This window comes from Danio rerio, chromosome 22 (genome assembly GCF_049306965.1).
Source record: "Danio rerio strain Tuebingen ecotype United States chromosome 22, GRCz12tu, whole genome shotgun sequence".
NCBI classification, from domain to species: Eukaryota; Metazoa; Chordata; class Actinopteri; order Cypriniformes; family Danionidae; genus Danio; species Danio rerio.
Window position 1 is genome coordinate 33845867 of NC_133197.1, and position 20290 is coordinate 33866156.

The 20290-nt window shown below is 38.6% G+C and overlaps 1 protein-coding gene across 50 annotated transcripts in view; it reads left to right on the forward strand.

The window, feature by feature from the left end:
- The window catches only part of dock3 (dedicator of cytokinesis 3), a 397524-nt gene that overhangs the window by 77704 nt on the left and 299530 nt on the right, over positions 1-20290 (forward strand). The window lies entirely within an intron of this gene.

Below are 20290 nucleotides of genomic sequence, written 5' to 3' on the forward strand. Positions count from 1 at the left end.
GTGAGAATGAGAGATAATGGAACGACTTTCACATTCGCTCTTGGATAGGGAAACCTTTACGCACAGACATCAATTAGTCTATAAATAGATAATTTTGTTTGTTAAACATTCGTTTCAAAACTCCAAACTCATTTGGGCGCCCATAGGTCTAAAAAGGAAGGCGTTCTGAGGCAGACCGCTGGCGCGTTGCTATTTTGAGCAACTAAAATAGATTTTTTTATTAGACCAAAACTAACCCGGTCTAAACTCTGGCGCAGAGTTGCGCCTCGCTTACGCACTGCTTAATCCGCACAAGAGAGCAATAGGCAAATATCTTTACATATGAAAAAATTTAAATATTAAGGATATATATATAGGATATAATAAGAATAGAAATAGAATATAAATATAAAGGATTAAAATATTACAAAATAAATTATTTTATAGCATACTCTCATACTTTCTAGCACACACTCTCATGAAAAATCACTGCTTTTATGTTTTCTTCATCTCGGGAGGCTTTTTCAGTTCATTCATAACAATTTGCTTTTGTATAATGTTATTATTATTAGCAGTATTATTTATTATATCCATATTTATATAGCTTAGATTTGCCCACCTGTCAGGTTTTAGACCATATGGGGCACATCATGTGTTTTAGGATATAACTCAGGTTTTTGAGCACACTTCGTTATTATTGTTCATTTATTCGTTTGCTGGTAATTAGAACTGAATTTAGAAATAGCTTTGAAACAAACAAAATTATTTATTTATAGACTAATTGACGTCTGTGCGTAAAGGTTTCCCTATCCAAGAGCGAATGTGAAAGTAGTTCCATTATCTCTCATTCTCACGCAGTAGATGCTCTGTTTAACAGTTTTCTGTTAAAAAACTGTCAACTGTTAACTGTTTGCTTATGAAATGCTCATTTTTTCCAGTTAGACTTACTTTGCGTCCTGTAAATAGCGAATGCGCTCTTGGCGCGACGCAGCTGGCTCTTAAAGGGAATGGGAGATGAGACTCTAATTGGTTTATTCTCAAAACACACCTGTAACTCATTAAGAAAATAAACTCAACCCTTTTAGACGATGCGCCACGGCGCAAAGCAGATTTTACCGTCCTTAAATTAGCAAAAACGCGTTCTGACATGCCCTGAAAGCATTTGAGCCCTGCGTTTTGCGATCTGCGCACGGACCGTCAAAATAGAGCCCAATGGCTGCGTCTGAAACTGCATACTTCCATACTATATAGCATGCTAAAAACAGCATAGGCCTACTAGCCGAGTAGTATTTCCAAATTTATAGAATTGGTAAAACAGTATGTAAGAAGTACCTGGAAGACCTACGCTATCCCAAGATGCCCTGCGAGAGAATTTATGAATGTTACTGAAGCGATGCAAATTGCGAGAGTAGGTCACAGGATCATGACAAAATGGTGGACGTCTATTCATACTGCTCACATTCACACTGTACTTTACTAACAGTTGAGTAGCACATTAAAATTAAAATGCAGTACCTACTGCGTAGTCTGCGATTTCTGATGCAACAAATGACTTTATATGATGACAACATGGTGAACGATCATTAAAAATTTTAAAAGAATTGTAATCCATTCCTGAGCATAGTAACTGGCGTTTATGATGGTTTCAAGGGTAAAGTGTTACGTAGGCATGGCAGTCTGGGCACTGCACTGGACTGATCCATGCCACACGTTACACTTTTTTTAATGCATCACAAAGCAACTGACAAACACTATATACCTCAATGCCCATCACACAACTACAACCTCCTCAATTTATTGTTACAGCTGTTGTTATTTTTATTATTATCATTATTATTAGTATTATTACCAGCATGAGTATATTATAGTTATCAAGTTACAGTAATAATCTATCATACATATCTTTAATATTATTCTTCCATGTGGAATTGTATAATTCATAATTAGCATTGATATAGTGTTTTCTTTTTTATTTATTCAGTTTTTATTATTATTCTTCTTTTTTTTTTTTTTTTTTTTGCTTATTCTCATTGCTTTGTTTGCTGAACTTTATTTTTCTTCTCTCTTATTGTTTCTTTTCTTTTTCTTCTACTCCTCCCCTTCCTTTTCTGTTTTTATTTTTTATTTTATTTTATTTATTTATTTTTATTATTAGTATTTTATTAATTTTTGTTTATTATCATTAGTTTATTTTCTCTTTTCCTCTATCTCCCCTTCAACTTACTACTTACTACTATTATTATTTGTTATTATTATTATTATTATTTATTATTATTATTACTTGTCCTCTCCCTGATTTCCCATCCTCCCCTCTCCTCGACACCTTTGTCATAAATGGTATTACTTTTATTTTTTGAAATCATTATTATTATTATTACTGTTCTGACTTGTCCTGTTATCTTTCCATTATCATTATTACAAGTATTTATACCATTATCATTATTAAGGTTGCAGTTGTTGTAGTTGTAGCGGTAGTAGTTGTAGTAGTAGTAGTAGTAGTTGTAGTTGAAGTAGTAGACAGTGTAATAGTATCGATTGTTATTGAGTAATTGTTACGGAGATTTTTGAAGTAGTAGTTCATGTAAGTAGTAGCAGAAGTAGTAATGGTGTGGTAGTTACAGTAGTAGTAGTAGTCGTTGTTGGTGTAGTAATATCAGTAGTAGATGTTGTTGATGTAGATGTAGTAGAAGTGATTGTGGTGGTGGTAGTAGCAGTAGTAGTAGTAGTAGCAGTAGACGTTGTTGTATTAGTTGTAGCAAACGCTATAGTAGTATCAGTAGTGGTAGTCGTTGTAGTAGTATCAGTATTAGTAGACATTGTAGTAGTAGTAGTCGTGGTTGTGGCTGTAGTAGAAGCAGTAGTAGTTGTAATATAAGTAACTTTTTGTAGTAGTAGTTGGTGTAGCACTTGTGATTTATTATTATTGTTGTCAGTTATTATTACTGTTGTCCTTTCTTTCTTTTTACTCTCATTTTTACTATCATACATTAATAAGCATTGTTGTTACTCCCTACCTCTGATTGGTTTCTTTCTATATGTTTTATCTATATCTGTGACACTTGCTTCATTTATTGACTGTTATTGTTCCTTATGTATGTACTCTGACCTGTCCACCAAGTTACCTTTACATGCATACACACACTCACACACACACATTCACGCACATACCAGTACATGACTATATTGTTGTTGTTTTTGTTTTGTTTTTGTTTCGTTGCTTTGTATTTTTTATTTGTTGACGTTTTCTTGTATTTGTATGATTTTTGCATATTCTAATAAAAAAAAAAATAAATAAATAAAATAAAAATAAATGATGGTTTCAATGCTAAATATTCTTGAGTTGTTTCTAAAGTGTGCAATGTAGTTCTACTCATGTTGCTAATTTGTTTTGGTTTTAGTTTTATATTAGGCTAATACGCTACAAGCTACAGTGTTTTGATGAGTTTTTAGGATGTTACCAGAGTGGCTTGCTGAATAGGTTGTTGGGTGATTTTTAACTTTTTTAAATGTTGGATGCTAAAGCCAGTGCTAAACCTCCAGCTTCAGTGATTCCTCAACCTTGAGCAGTTGTGATTTTGTCAGGTCAGGAATCTCCCAGCATAATAAAATAGCTGTTCTGCAGGTCTGCAGGTGAATAACAGGATCCGCTCTTTCTCTCTCACCACCTCCACCGTCCCTCCCTCCAAATGTAATTGAAATAATGTCTTGATTAAGTCAGAGGGGGCAGCCTCACAGAAAAAAAAAATCTAATTTAATAAAGTGCAAATGCTCCAGAACGGTTTATAAACACAATACAGAAATGGAGTTTTTCACAGGGGGAGAAGACTGAGTAAAGCCGGTGTTGCATTATAGACTCACTCAATCCCAACAACAGGATCACTCATCCTGCTTCTAACACCACTGCTGCAACTCAACAGAGGACTTTTGCTGCGTGTTCAAATTTAAAATGAGTGAATCAACATCATTCCTTTGTGTTTTTTGGGGGACAACTTCATTATTTTATATTCAATTTAAAATAACGTAATGGTTTTGGGTTGGAACAACATTAAGAAATGAAGTTCACTGATTAGAAAACTACAGAATTGTGTTGTTTAAGCTCATTTCAAACAGGCAAACAGCAAACATGTGTCGAGTGTACGCAAAAATACATGCGTAAAGTCCAGTCATCCGGTCCAACTTATATGCAATGATTAACGCTTTCCCGGATTTTCGCCCTCTTCCCAAACCCCTTGCTCTCAGACTAAATGACAAGCTCTCTCCGCCTTAATCCTTCTGTCTCTTCTCCATAATGGCGCTAAAGGAAAGCATGCCGTATTCTTTTATGATTCGGCCCACCTTGAAAGAGACAGACTGACTGGTGCGCTGCTGAACGTACATTAGAGTTTGATGGAGAGCGCGTCTGAGAGGTGGCAGCTCTTCTGGTCAGAGGTAGATCTGAAAGCAGTGCTAAATGCGGAACAGTGGCTTTTGTTTGTTGCAGAATGGATTACGCCTGTGGTCGTCTGCCTTTTTATGTCAGCCCTGTTTTGCCTGACTGTGTGCTTTTGGATTGTGTGGACTTGATGAACTTTAGTTGTTTCATGAAGTTCAGTAAACACACATACACTAGTGTTCGGTTATTATTTTAATTCAATATAAGCAAGCTAGCTATCAGAATTAGCCAACTTTAACTTCATTTCATTTTCTTTTCAACTTTAACATTCATTTTATTTTCAGCTTAGTGCCTTTATTAATCTGGGTTCGCCACAGCGGAATGAACTGCCAACTTATCCAGCATATGTTTTACACAGTGGATGCTCTTCCAGCCGCAACCCAGCACTTGTCAACACTCATCCACACTCATACACTATGGCCAAATTAGTAAATCAATTCCCCTATAGCGCATGTGTTTGTACTGTGGGGGAAACCGGAGCACCTGGAGGAAACCCACGCCAATACGGGGAGAACTCTACAAACTCCACACAGAAACACCAACTGACCCAGCCGAGGCTCGAACCAGCGACCTTCTTGCTGTGAGGTGATCGTACTATCCACTGTGCCATTGTGACACCCTGAAATGTAGCTTACTTTAAAAAAAAAGAAAAAAAAATGTTTTATAAACAATTATAAATTATATTCTGCCTGATGTTTGTCAGTTTTCATATATAAAAAATGCACAACTGCATGCACATCACTCCCAATGGGTGCTCAGCCAAACAGCAAGAAGTGCAAGAATATTTTAGAAAACGGCCACCACAGCAGAGCTCCAATAAACACCAGTTTATTTAAGTAAAACGGCTAACACAAAGCATGTAATGTTTAAAACACACCGGCTCTTTATCACACAGTATTCATTCATCACACAGCATTCATTCATCAGCATATCTCAAACAGTATCTCACAACAAAAGATAGAAAAATACACATTTGTAAAGTACAAAACTTAGATATTTAAAACCAAAGTACAAAAATAAATCCTAATAATAAATCACAAAAAAAAAACACACAAAAAAAAAACCCATAACAGAATATAACAAAGAAATACAACAACCAATAGCCAAAACATATAGCCATTGGCTTTGGTATAGTAAATAAATGCTAATTTAAAATAAGCAAGCTTAATCCTTTTTTAAACATTTTGTCTTTTAATGAATTTTAAGTTAAAATTAGGGCGTCAAGGTGGCGCATTGGGTAGCACTGTTACCTCACAGCGAGAAGGTCGCTGTCTCGACTGGGTCAGTTGGTGTTTTTGTGTGTTTGAGTTTGCATGTTCTCCTTGTGTTGGCGTTGGTTTTGTCTGGGTGCTCCGGTTTCCCCCACAGTCCAAACACATGCTCTACAGGGGAATTGATTAACTACATTGATTGTAGTGAATGAATGTGTATGGGTGTGTCCCAGTGAGGGGTTGCAGCTGGAAGGGAATCCGCTGTGTACGCCATATGCTGAATAAGTTAGTGGTTTATTCTGCTGTGGCATCCTCAGATTATTAAAGGGACTAAGCCGAAAAGAAAGTGAATGAAGTTAAAGTTGGCTAATTCTGGTTAGCTTGATTGCTTCTTGATATGTATAATAATTTGAAGCTTAATATTCAAGCTAAACCCCAAGCTATTGTACAGTAGTGTACCCTTATTAAACAAAATAAATTACAGTTTTTACAAACAATCTTTCAATTAAGCTTTATTTGTTGATAGTTAGCTAGCATTGTTAGCTTTGAACTGATTGTTGCCTTGTACTTGCGGCTCATGAGAAGCTACTTTGCCTTCAGTGTTAAGGTGAAAAGAGGATTTAACTACATTACAAGTTACTAACAATAACCAGATAACTCTGGAAAGGAAAATTTGAAGGTGGCAAAATGTAAGGTAGCAATATAGATACTATAATAAAGCAAAGGCAAGTTTACTTACCTTTTTTCCAGACCCATAAGAGGCACCTTAGCAAGAGCGCTAACAATCATAGCCTCTAGCATGCATGTGTGGCTAATGTGCCTCTTGAGGCCATGGGGCGAGGTTTTACCTGCACATTTACCTCATTCAGGCTGGCTTCTGTTACAATTGCAGGACAGAGAGCTGCAGTTCTGCTTTTGTATTCAGCAACAGTATTTTCGAGTAGCGGTCGATAGCCCTTGTTAGCATAAAAAAGTACAATGTAGGCTAGCTGTTAAACGGTGTTTAGAGCTGATGTTGGTAACTGAGATCTCACATGTAGATGTGTAGCAGATGGTATTATAGCGGATATTTCTTTGTTTTCCAAGCAGGATTAGTGAATTCACTGACACCCTGTGTGACACTTGCCGTTTAAACTGGGACACCAGGAAAAACTGTAAACAGAAGTGTGTCTGGAAGTGCGAGGATTTGTGGGACCCATCTGTCTGTGTGGATCATTCAATATGTTCTGCTGATTTGGGGGAGGACTAAGAGTCTTTCACACCCTTTACACACACAATGTCACGCTGGATTATCCGTACTTTAACCTGGCTTTTATAAATGTAACATTTCTTCATCTGAAACTCTTTGTGACTGGTCTTTTGAGAGTGTGTTATAACTCGATTGTTTGCTTGGCTAATTATGCCGCACTCTTCTCAGACTCTTTTCAGCAGCATCTTTTGTGTTATCAGCAACATCCATTACATTTTATTTTGCTTCAGTATTAAACAATTGCAATATTGCTCTGGGAAGGTGCTAGGTTTGCTATGGGATTTTGGAGTTCATAATTTAGGCTTGGGCTTTAATACCGTAATATGGTATACCGCGGGAACTAAAAATAGCAACAGTGTCAGTTTCAATACCGTTATACCATCATAAAAAACAATGTACTTAAATTGGAGACAAGTGTTAAATAATAAATATAATTTATTTAATGCCTACAAATGCGTATGCACGATTGTCATTAAAAGACAGTGTGGAGGAGAGAGAGAGAGAGGTGAGGTAAGATGGCGATTTGATTCCAAATGACCTGCAGTTTGACAGTAATTCCAGTTTCGACCGAATGAGAAGGAAGACGTAAATACGAAAGGTGTGCATTCCCGCTGCTGTACTGCGGGAGCCACGAGACCAGATTTCTTGCGGTGCGGGAATAAATTTACGAATAAAGCGTGTAGGGGTGTCAAAATTAATTGTTTTTTCGGTGCATTGCAGACACGGACAATTTGGTATTGGTTCAGTAATAATCATAACCGGTTATTATACTGACGTCAATTATCTCCTACGGGCTCTGTCGCGAGGTGAGCGCGAGTATTTACAACACTCAGGCAAATCAGGGCCAGCATGTGGCATAGGCACCATAAGCAACTGCTAAGGGCGCTGTATATCCAGGGGGGGCGCCAGAAATGAGCGCGGTTCAGTTGGTTTTGTTTTCGATATTCCTGACACACATTCAGTTATAGACGCCATTTACTCAAAAAAAAAGTGTGTTTCCTAAAAATATATAAAGCTGGTTATGTTTTACAGTTGTCTTTCTTTTTTTTCGCTCGACATTAAGAGCACTGCTTCGTTTAAGCCCTCGCAATATGTTTAGCCAGGAGAGCTTGCGCTGAGAGGAGCTCTCAGTAAGGGACCGTCGGAAAAGTGCTTCTTTTTTTTTTTTTTCCTGCTCCGCTCAGCTCGAGCTCTCCCTGTTACGAGGGCTTAAGTGTGTGTGTGTGTGTGTGGGTGTGTGTGTGTGTGTGTGTGTGTGTGTGTGTGTGTGTGTGTGTGTGTGTGTGTGTGTTTGTTTGTTGCTGTCTATGTTTGTGTATGTGTTTGAATGAGAGACAGTGTGGTGCTGTGTGTCTGTGTGTTTATACTGTTGTAAAATAGGTATCAGTTTTTTATTATTTTTGTCTCTTTTTCTTTTAATCAAACAATTATTTGTATTGGTCATGTAAGGGTCATATATTAACTGAGCTTCTAATGTTGTGGGTGAGTGCTGTGCATACTAATTAGCATTTTTGCAGAAGTAGATAGATGCGGGTCCAAAATAAAATTCAGCTCTGCAGAAACTTCCTGTCTGAAGAGAGGTGTAAAAAACTGAACACAAAACACAGAAAGATGTATGCTTTGTTGTTGTGCAGAGAATTAGTAGAAAAAGAGGAAGTATGTCGAAGGTGCGACCAATGGACGACTGAACAATGACTGACAAGTGACGTTACACCAAAACTCCACCTGTTAAGATCGGTTGTGTATATATGCTGGAGTCAGGAAATGTATGTTAGTTGCGAACCTCTTGAATGTATTTTTTGTATTGCATTGGGGTAACGTAACCCAGAGCTCTGTCATCGAATTATTCATTTGTATCCAATAAATTATTACGATTTTTGACATTGAAGAAAAACCTCTCCTGACCTTTTCTCTTGAACACGCATGGAATTGGCTAGACATTCCAACAATACAGACAGCATGTTATAGCCTCCCCCTAAAATATAACACTGTATAGACAGAAGGGATGTAACGGTATCAGAATTTCACGGTACGGTAATACCTCGGTATGAATGTCACGGTACGGTATTTATTGAATAATTTACAGGAAAACTTGAGAGGACAAGCCATGAGTGAGATAGAGGTCTCTTTGCGGTACAAGTCAATGTCTGCATCAATCTGAACAGTGTGCTGTGTTTCTGCAGTCCCCATGACTGTTATTAGTCGTACTCTCCAACTTGCAGGCACGTGCACACATAGGGCTCAACCTGTGCAGTGCTCATGCCCTTTTTAGTCTTGGATCGAAAATGCCCTTCCAAAATGATCAAAAGTGCCCCCGCGACGCGACACACCCTCCGTCCCACCCTTTAGTAGGCGCGCGACAACACCGCTCTTGAGTATGCGCGCTCAATCCCCCTCCCCGCTTTACAGTACGCGTGCGACAACACCGCTATTTAGTACGAGCGCAGCGACAACACCCGCTTTAGGTTTCGATCATTTCCAGCTCTTTTTCATCACCACTACTAGAAGCACACTCCATTTCCGCATTACTGGATGTGTAGCGACAACAGACCGCAAAGGATGATGGCCACGCCTGGGCTGATGGGAATTGTAGTTTCCGCTACCTCCCGTTCGCTTCATTCGCCTGAGCAAATTTTCTCAGAAGACCTATAGTTTTACAGAGTCATGCGACTACGGTAATATCGAAAAAAATTGCTATTGCGGTATGACTGTATTTACAATACCGTTACATCCCTAATAGACAGCATTGTCAATGCACCGTGATGCACCGAGATATCGAAATGAACCGAATCGAAGGCATGATAATCGTAACCGAACCGAACCGTGAGACCAGTATAGGTTCACACCTCTAAAAGCGGGAGCGGTCCGCAACTCTGGTGTAATTTGAAAGGGAGCAGGTGCGCGGTCTAATAATAATAATAATAATACCTTTTATTTATAGGCACCTTTCAGAGCACTCAAGGACACCTTCAGTATGTCACAGGCACATTATAAAAACAAGACAAAAGAGTAACAAAACATAGTATTAATCCAGAAAGTCATTAAAAGCAATCCTGAACAGAAAGGTTTTAACCTGGGATTTAAAATTGGAGATAGAATCCACCTGACGAATATCTAACGGCAGGGAGTTCTATAACTGTGGTGCTATGCAGCTAAAAGCCCTGCCACCAAATGATTTCATCTTAAAATGTGGAACTGACAACAGTTCAGCCGCAGAAGATCTCAGTGAGCGCCGAGGAGTGTACCAGTGAAGAAGATCAGAGAGATAATCGGGTGCCAGGTTGTGAAGAGCTTTGTAAGTTAATAAAATAATTTTATATTGTACACAATACAAAAACAGGAAGCCAATGCAAGTGAAAGAGAATTGGAGTTATGTGTTCAGAAGCACGCGAGCGGGTGACTACCCTAGCTGCTGAGTTCTGGATTAACTGTAATCTGTGAAGTTGGTTAAGAGGGATACCAGATAGGAGGGAATTGCAATAATCAATCCTTAATGTAACCAGAGCATGTACAAGCACTTCAGTATTTTGTTGGGATAGTGGTCTTGCAAAGCTAGAATATTCTAGCAACTTGCTATGCCATTTTAGAGAGTCACATGAAGCTTTGCACCAGCTAGTTTCAGGAACTAGTCACAGTGTGCTATTTTTGTTTAATGTGTGCAGAAAAGTATTCTTAGCTTGATAATATACCAGTTGATCTACTTAAGGCCAGACTTTCTTAGTCATGAACATTGCTGTCTGTGGAGGATGAGGGAGCTCTTCGATATCACCTAAAATATCTTGATTTGTGTTCTAGAAGACTAATGATGAATAATAATTGGAATAACTTGAGAATGAGTTTTTCTAACTATTTTTTTTCTTGAATATCCTGAATATAAAACGAGAAAACAGTGGGCGTGGCTTGTTTTTTCTACTGTGAGCTGATTGGATTTAGTAAAATAGGTGTTTCATTCGGAAAGATGGGAAAGGGTTTTGGGAGAGTTATTACAACCTAACAGACTCCACCCCCTGCTTAACATTTCTGTTTGATGTCAAAACTGACAGCTGGAGGGGCGTGGTTAAGTATGCTAGCCCCGCCCAATACCTAATCTGAGAATTTAAAAATGAGGTGCATTCTCATATTTCAAATTTAGATTCTCTAGAAATGTCCTTCACGCACATCACTGACTGCACACTACAGGCCGAGTGAGGCACTGAATTGTGATGCTTAGGTTAGGGTTTGTTGTTGGCACACACGACTATCAATGTGTTTTGTACTGGCAGTATTCTAGTAGCAGATGGCAGCATCTATTGCAAATATTTCTGAATCAAAAGCTGTTAAACAGTAACTTAGAAGCATAACGTAATCCCGTTTGGCATGCGTTTCTGCCCACTGATATCAGAGACATCCTCAGATGTCACGCGGACAACACCTGAACTGGTCACTGAACAGCATATGAAATCAAGGCTAATTTACATACACCTCCACACCTCTGAAGCTGTGATGGATGCAGGCAAATGGCCCATTAGTTCATTTGGCGTGGCTGTCGGCAGTGTGCCCAGACTGAGAATGAGAGTCCAAAGTGTTTAGGAAAATACACTTCAAATGAGGGCAGCGCTAACACAATGCACAAATGCTTTCCATCTTATCAGTCCGCTTTATTGATGCCCCGAGGCTACCATAAGAGCACCTCTTGCCAAAGTTTGCGTCAGATTCTTAAACTACAGTACTGCTCTCAGGGGAAAGCCATGCATGACGTAAAGCTTTAATGCTTCGATTTGGGGGAAAACCTGTTGAATGCCATGAAGGCAGAGAAATAGTGGCACAAGCATCATTCCGAGGTGAACTATTGCTTTAAACTGACACTGCAGTGTAGAGGACTGTGCTGTTCTTTAGAAATGAAGTTTGCATTCATGTTGTGATGGAATTACTGTCAGTATTACACAATGACATCGGCTGGACTTTGTTTCTATGGCAACATTCATCATTCAAAAGGAGTGTATGCTTCAGTGTTTACATCCACCTTTTATATGAAGCTGAAGAGCAAATACAGTGGATCAAGCCACAGCAGCAGCAAGCATTGCATTGATTAATACATTTTACTGAAACAGATAGAAAATGGGGGGAGGGGGGGGGATTATAAATTAAATATAACCACTGAATGTCTGTCTATATTCTTATATTATTATATATATTCTTCACATGACTTCACAGTTGGTCAGTATATTTTCTTTTTGTTTAAATATATTGTAAATATTATTTCTATAAATAATGCACTAAGATAACCATTTTATTTCACAGATGAAGGACATGGCCAGCTGTGTAGCGTGGCTCCACTGTGTTGATTTTGAACTATTTAGTAACATAAGAGACATTTAGTATAGAGCTGAAAACTTGATGTTCATAATCAGGGCCGGATTAACATAAGCTGTAGGTGGGGCTGAAGCCAAGGTGCGAATTGCATGGGGGTTTGGGGGGGGGGGTCAGCCCTTTAATAGTAAGAAATAGCTTTCACTGATCTCTGGTGTATATCCTATATATATATATATACATACATACATACATACATATATATATATATATATATATATATATATATATATATATATATATATATATATATATATATATTAATAATTATATATTAATTATATATTAATAATTAAAACTGTATAATATAGTCATACATTTGATCCCATAAAGGTTCATACCATTGTGAATGCATAATCATGGCAATCTATGCTAGGAAAAATATGAAACTGGTAGTTCTAGAGCACTGAAGCACGTCTCAAGTATTCACAAAACATGTTTCTTGTATAATAGAACTTTTATCTGCATGTAGCCTAAAAAAAAAGAATAAATTGACGTTACCTCTAAAATAGTTTTCAGCTTAGTCCCTTTATTAATCAGGAGTCACCACAGCGGAGTGAACCGCCAACTTATCCAGCAAATGTTTTACGCAGCAGATGTCCTTCCAGCTGCAACCCATATTTGGGAAACACCCATACATTTTAATTCACACACATACATTATGGAATACAATTATGATATTAGTTTACCAATTCCCCTATAGCACATGTGTTTGGACTGTGGGGGAAACCGAAGCACCTGGAGAAAACCCACGCCAACAAGGGGAGAATATGCAAACTCCAAACAGAAACACCAACTGACCCAGCCAAGGCTTGAACCAGCGACCTTGTTGCAGTGAGAGGAGAGCGCTACCTACTGCGCCACTTTGAACTGCTACCGAAAAAGTTGACCCCACCCTCCCAGTCGTCAATGTATAATTCGCACATTGGCTGAAGCTCCTGGGCCCACGGTAAAAGAGGACCCTTGATTAGCTGAAGAATGAATTTGCACTATGTCGTGGGAAACGCCTCTTTGCGTTCTGCTTTCTCTCGTCCATAATGTGAAGTACTCCTTTCGGTTTGCTGCTGTTCAAAAACAGTGACGCCGGTGCTAAGCTGGGGCTCTAAATGGCTAAAGCCCAATCCAAATATTGAATAGCCCTGTTTTAGTCACCCATAAGGGTGATCGGATGTCCCAATTTTCCCAGGACAGTCCCTTGTTTCAGCACTACTGCGAGAACCGTCTCGTCAAATGTAGACTAACCAAGCTTATGGCAGAGCAAAAAATAAAAAATGGAAACAGTCTTCATCATTCTATAACTTGTACATGTAGAAATAGAAGCTGAGATGGGCAGGATCAAGCTGAATGGACTCATAACTGAAGCGCAGTCTCTGTCGTGCGGCGATTACAGTTGGACTCAAACCGGCACGGGCCCAAGCGGCAACCTCCCGCTCTCCCTCAGGAAGCCAATACGGAAGTAACTAAAACTGCAATTCATCCGAAATTCCGCTAGTCGTGGCCGCTCCTGGCTCCAATACAGAGCAAATTTCAATTGAGCCCACTGTTAGAATGGCCAACTTTACAGCAGAAAAAAAGGTGTTTACAGCCTGGTACAAAAAAGATTTTGGTTAATACAGCTAATATTACCCTTCATGACAACTGTGAGGGGGGTGAATTTTTTTATAACTCATCCGTTTCCTTTATATTAAGTTATATTAAGTTTGCATAATTAAGGGAGTGGCCACTTGAGTGACAGCTAGGTCTCGTTGGTCACCGTCACGTCACCTCAGCTGAATCCTGCAGTTTAGCCACTGAACTCGGCATATTTATCGTATTTCTGTGTTGTTTTATGTGGCTTTACACACTCAACTGCCTTTTGGACTTGTTTCCTACAATTATTAGATGGCATGGCATGCTGAGTGCACTTAATTGTGCTCACAAACCATTCACGTGGCCTCCGTTTCCCATGTGAGTAAAGTTATATACTTATATACCATCTCTATACATGTATTTGTTTTATTTAAGATCATTTATCGTTTATATTTATATTTAGAGCTGTAATGCACTCCAGAATCTGTCAGATTGATTAGCTGTAGGCTCTAGAACAGTCATCTGAAGCGTTGTCATACAGTGTTATGCTGGATTTTATCAATAGTCTTACAGTAACTAACACAGACTATATCTGAAGTGTTTGGAAGTAATTCACGTTTTTCTTCTGTTGAAAAACGTCATAAGAACAATGTTTAGTGGCTCAATGTATTACAGCAGTGTTTTTAAAAGTCTAAACACTTTATTGATATACTATACAACCAAGCACAAGTGGTCAGAATGCAAACGAGTCGCAGGTGATAAAGTATTAAGCGTTCTCCCAAAGTAAAGTGTGTCTGAACCAGGTCCAAGCTAAATGCTAGCAGGTGTCTGTAGCTCCGCTCACTCTCCGCCTCTTTGCCCTTGTTTGGTATCCCGCCGTGGGTGTGATGACGCGTGAACAAAATGGCGACGGTTGGCCGCGCCTACTTGTGGCTTCTTTTGCGCTCTTCAGAAACCTATGGGTGACTTCACGGATACTACGTCCATATATTTTACAGTCTATGCACGGGCCCGCACAATCCTTTCGTCACACAATATAACCGAGACAGTGTGCAAACAAATCAAGCAGCTAAATAAATCATCATTATTGAGGAGTATGTATCTAAAGTAAATACACTCGGTTTGCTTTACCATAATGCCAAGATCAGACTGCGTGATTTTAGCCCCGATTTTGACTCGCCGACAGGTTTTGAAAAATCGTAGACGAATGCCTAAAATCACACGCAGATCGGTGCTTGTGCATGTGAGTGACAATCACACAGTCTGAACTATCAAAGACACGATCTGAGAGAATCGCCGATGAGTTGCTGATGCTAGTGAGATATTTGGCGTGCTAAATATTTGGCACTGTCGGCGATTCAAATCATGCCGTGTGAAATGAGATTTGATTGAAAATAACATCGGCGATCGCCTACAGCCAATGGGAGAGCAGCATTCACTTGTACCTGCAGGCCAGTGGGCGGCTGGGGGAGAAGTTAAAAGCGCTCATTTTCGGTTTATTTGGACTTAAGAAATGGATGAAAAACTAGTGGAGGTTTGACAGGAGCATCTGTGTCTGTTTGACGTTTTATACAGAAAGTTGTTAAAGAAAGTTGAGGAGAAATTGCTAAAATCCATTCAAACGTAGGTGAGCAAATATGTACATTTACTACCCCATTAAAAGCTTCTTTCTCGTTATGTAGTTAATAACAAAAGGTTTTTGGCTATGAGACGTAGTTTGAACAAAGTTTTCGGCGATTCTTCCTATTGTGAAGTCATGCAATGTGAATTCAATTCAATTCAATTCAATTCAATTCAATTCAGCTTTATTTGTATAGCGCTTTTACAATGTAGATTGTGTCAAAGCAGCTTCACATAAATGGTCATAGTAACTGGAACAGTGTAGTTCAGTTTTTAGTGTTTAAGTTCAGTTCAGTTTAGCTCAGTTCAGTGTGGTTTAATCATTACTGAGAGTTCAAACACTGAAGAGCAAATTCATCGATGCGTAGCTCTACCAATCCTGAACCATGCGAGCCAGTGGCGACAGCGGAGAGGGAAAAAAAAACTTCACCTGATGGGAGTGAAGAAAAAAAACCTTAAGAGAACAAGACTAAGTTCGGCACGACCATTTTAATTTCTCCGCTGGCCAAAAGTCTTGTGCAGAGCTTCAGTCACCGCGGTGGAGGCTGGAAGATGGCCTCAGCGAAGACTCGTATGTCCCTGGAGCGTCGCTGGAATCAGACTCATGTTCTCCACTCCCCATGACCATCAGAGCAGCAGCAGCTCAGGATATGGCCTGGTCCCGGATATGGAAACCTTGGGATCATCTCGTCGCTGGTCTTGGATCCAATTAGTGACTCCGCATAATCTGAGGACCTCGGGATGAGTATTCCCAGGTGAAAATAGAGAATAAAGAGATTAATTAGCGTAGCTGCTGTTCATAGTGTATATAAGCAAGATGCAGAAGCCTGTGTGGAACCCGCTAGGTGATGCATTGAGTGTATGCTTTACTAAACAGATAGGTCTTTAAACTAGAAAGCTGAACCAGTTAGGAAGGAAACTTTATTATAAATGTTAATTTTGCCCCTTTTATAAAAACAACAGTAATAATATGGAGGAATGAAATGTTGGTGCTGGCTCTCATCAGACAATATGTGTAATGCAAGAAATAAATAAAGTAAAATAAAATACGGGTGCTAGCCTTCTGTAAGTTAGAAGACCACAATATTTTGGAAGTTAGAATGATGGCTTTTAAATATATCCTATGATTAGGGATTTATGGTCAGCTAAAGTTCTAAAGAAACATTTTAAATGTAAACCTTTATTTAAAGTATTTATTATAAAGCACTAATTTAGGAAGTATTGCAATTTTTTTTTTGCTGATTTTGGCAGCCTGCAAACTTTAAGGTTCATATTATGTCATTACTTTTATACCCTACTTGCATGCCTATTATAGTAAAATAGAAAAAATAGATAAATATAAAATAGTGGAAAATTAGATAATAATTATAATTAATAAATTATTATTAATAGCAAGAACAATCAATCAAAATAAAGGGGGTCCTTTGGATTTGCTATAGCCTCAGGGCCCAATGTGTTCTTAATCTGGCCCTGTCTATTATTCTACATCAAATGTTCAGTTTATACTGTATTTTTTTATAACCATAAACGTTTTACCATAGTAAAACATTATTGTACATGCCACATCTTAAACATGTAGTATGTTTCCATAAAAAAACATAATGCAAAAACCACTGTTCATACATACCAGGGTTCAACGCTATGGATTTTTTCTACTGGTCCGATCGGGCCAGTGGTTCAGATTTTTACTTGCCCTGCCAAAATTTTCACTGGCTCCACCAAAAAAAAAGTGAAGTTAATAGCTATTTTTTTTGCCACATTTTAAATAATGTGTCAAAAATAAAGTCTGTGAATCTAGAATTTCAATACTTAAAATAAATTGTAAATAAAAGTTTTATGCGAACAAAAAGAGCAGTGTGGAAAATGTTAAAAAAAGGTGTCTGACTTGTCAAACTGGCGGCAAACTGTGCAAAACATCACTTCATTTGTATTTTGTCGTGTTAGTCACACGTAAATGTCTACTTCCAACACGTTAGAAACAGAAATGTTCTTTTAGCCTAATAATTTGATGTTGCCGCCATATTGTCGTTTCTTCGCTGTACTGGTTTTTACCAGGTTACAGAAAAAAAATATCATGGTCAATACTGGAACTGGAACGCAATATGGTGTTTACGACATCACAGAGAAGGTAGTGTTTAAAAACTTAAAAGCACAAACTCAATTGACAAATAGTCACAGACAAATTAAATGTTAGTGACAAGGCAGCACTGTCCCAATCGGGCCAGTAATGATCCGGTCTACTGTCTCAAGTGTCTCTCAAGCTGGCCCTGGGCCACAGGGCAGTCCTTATTGTTGAGCCTTGCATACTGGTTTATCTTTAATACATTTCGCAGTATATACTGAACTAAATATTATGTAATATTCTAATCACTGAATGCTTAGTATACACTACTGTTTTTCAATTGTATTCTTTCATACCACATTATGTTTTAAAGCAATAGACATTTTCAAATGTAAATAAACACAATGCTAATAATCTAACTTAATAGTTACTGAATGCTTAAACAGTGTACAAGCATTCAACAATAAAGCATTATCACATATCACATAATATTTTAAGCAGAACAGGCCTTCTGCTGTATCTACTGAGCTGAACAGTATGCAGTAAACAGTATGTTAATGCACTTTATAAAAGTGCTCAGTATATAGTTGACAGAATACTGTTGTTTTTAATCTTGTATACTGCTTCAATGATGTAGATGTAGATACAAACCTCATGCTGTAAGCAGTGTAGATTGCACAGCAGGAATACTCTGGCTGCTTCGCACAGCCTGTGTGTGAGGTTGAGCATGAGAGATGTTCTCTATTAAGCAGGCTGCCACCTAGTGTTTAATAAATTGAGTGCACTGTTAATGACGGACAGCAAAACGTCCCTGTAAATCAAATATAGAGAACGCAGGTTGTTTCACTGCGCCTCAGATTGAGCGCCTGAAATATCCCTGCGCAGAAGAAAAGCTGCTGCCCTTTCATAAAGCCAGATTTATTAGCATTCCCTGCTTGTTTGTTTAGCAGATTATTGAGACACGCATATAAAACCTGCCGGCATGGATCCATTTGGCTTGCTGTTTGTTTATTTGGCATGACAGGACAAAATTCAGAATGGCAGGAAGAGGTGCGTCCCCACGGGCTGCAGCGGCCGTCCTCCATCTAATGAGAATGTTTTTATAGATGCCACATGCAAATGTCTTCATTTAGCCCGTAGCATTAACATAACACACAGATTGAAACTTGATTTGTTACCACGCAAAACTCAAGTGTGTAATGGCTGTCTTCTGCCATGTTTGCTCGTAGATAGTCAACGGACACTGTTGGGTTGGTTAACTGACCTGCTTTCTGTGCTAAGAGTTAAGTTGCCCTCGGCTAGCATGTCAGTCATAACATCCCTATGAATTGCGCTAATTACTCACACACACACACACACACACACTCACACACACACACACACACACACACACACACACACACACACACACACACACACACACACACACACACACACACTCACACGTACATATGCAGCTCAAAGAGTACAGCTATTTGCTGCTGAGCAACCACACGGCTCTTTTTCGCTAGCAGGCGCCACAACAAATGCAAATTTGACAAGCTATTTGCCCTAATTAAAATGTAATTTCCTCTCAGGATGTGCCATGTTTCTCTCTCTTCTCTCGATATCACAATATTTGCTGTGCAGATTTCGTGCTATAAAACAGTTGACACCCAATACCCAACGTATTTCTGTCATGTTTTCAAGTTAGCCTAGCAGCATTATGTAAACATGTTTAATATACAACATAACTGCTGTAAGGGTTTTCTAATTCAGGATATGTGTTTTAGCCTAGCAGCAATCACATAGGGATAGTTTATATTTTACAGCCTAATTTTTTTAGCACTGGCGAGTCTAGAAGCTAAATATAAACACATATGATTTATAACCCTGCTGGTTTTAGAGGAGTTTCAGCCATTTCCAGCCTGGTTTAAGCTGGTCAAGCTGGCTTTAACTGGTCATCTCCCAGCCTGACCAGCTAAGACCAGCCTGAAAATGGCTGAAACTCCTCTCAAACCAGGCTGGTCGACCAGCTAAAACCAGCCAACCAGACTAGGCTGGTTTAAGCTGTTTTTTTCAGCTGGGAAACGAACCCAATGTTGTCTTGCCAAAGTTTGAATATTTAATATTTATTTTGTGTTAGCATTAGTTAGCCTAGCAGTTAAATACGTCACGACAGGACAGTTTACCATAGATATTTTAGTTAGCCTAGCATGCTAAATATGTTAAATGCGAGTGGTTCCTTTGAATGAACAATGTTGCTTGTACAGTATATTTAATATTTAGCTATGTTTTACAAGTTAGCTTATAATGCTAAATATGTTAAATAAAAGTGGTGCTTTCTAATTAACCATGATGGTTGTAAATTTAGCTTGGTCTCACAAGTAAGCCTTTATTTATCCAAATAGTTATTTATTTGCTCAACAATAACATATTTAGTTTTTATTTCTATTTTGCAAGTTAATGTTGGTTAGCCAAGCAGTTAAATACATCACATAAGGATGGTTAATATACATTAATTAAATTAAAGGTGCTGTATGTGAGATTCTGACTCTTCTGTATCATAAAAACAGTATAATATTTCAGAAACATGCCCAGTGAACAGTCTTGTTTATCTGGAAAACAATGCTGAAGTCAGATATTCTGCTGTGAACATGTACAATATGTGATGGAATGTCTGTCTTTGTTTTGGTCCCTTTAACCTGCCTAATGACAGTTTAGCCAATTATATTTCAGCACTCCGGGTTGCCAGATGGTGAAAAACAGTGCACTTCATTCATTCAGTCAGGAAGGCTCTGAAAGCATGCGCTCGTGACTGAAATGCACCCTCCGGTGGA